The sequence below is a fragment of the Penaeus monodon genome, chromosome 28 (genome assembly GCF_015228065.2).
Source record: "Penaeus monodon isolate SGIC_2016 chromosome 28, NSTDA_Pmon_1, whole genome shotgun sequence".
NCBI classification, from domain to species: domain Eukaryota; kingdom Metazoa; phylum Arthropoda; class Malacostraca; order Decapoda; family Penaeidae; genus Penaeus; species Penaeus monodon.
The window spans coordinates 1,156,804-1,157,019 of NC_051413.1; the positions used below are offsets into that span (position 1 = coordinate 1,156,804).

Genomic DNA, 216 nt, shown 5'->3' on the forward strand with positions numbered 1-216 from the left:
ATCTAAAAACATCAAAACCAGCAGTCAAAGCAGAGAGGTTGATGACTCAATGACAAGATCAGTGACTTGTAAACATTAACACAGGAAGGGGAACAGCATGCAAGGTTGAATAACTTTCATTCATCATTACAGTGATTATTCCAACTTGTTTTTCATTTTTATTACTTCTATTATCATGGGCATTTGTTTTCTCTTCTTTGTGAGGAGGAAGATACC

The 216-nt window shown here is 35.2% G+C and overlaps 1 protein-coding gene across 1 annotated transcript in view; it reads right to left on the reverse strand.

The window, feature by feature from the left end:
• Positions 1-216, reverse strand: part of LOC119591262 (polyadenylate-binding protein-interacting protein 2-like) — a gene marked incomplete in the record, with an annotated part of 23,691 nt that overhangs the window by 22,590 nt on the left and 885 nt on the right.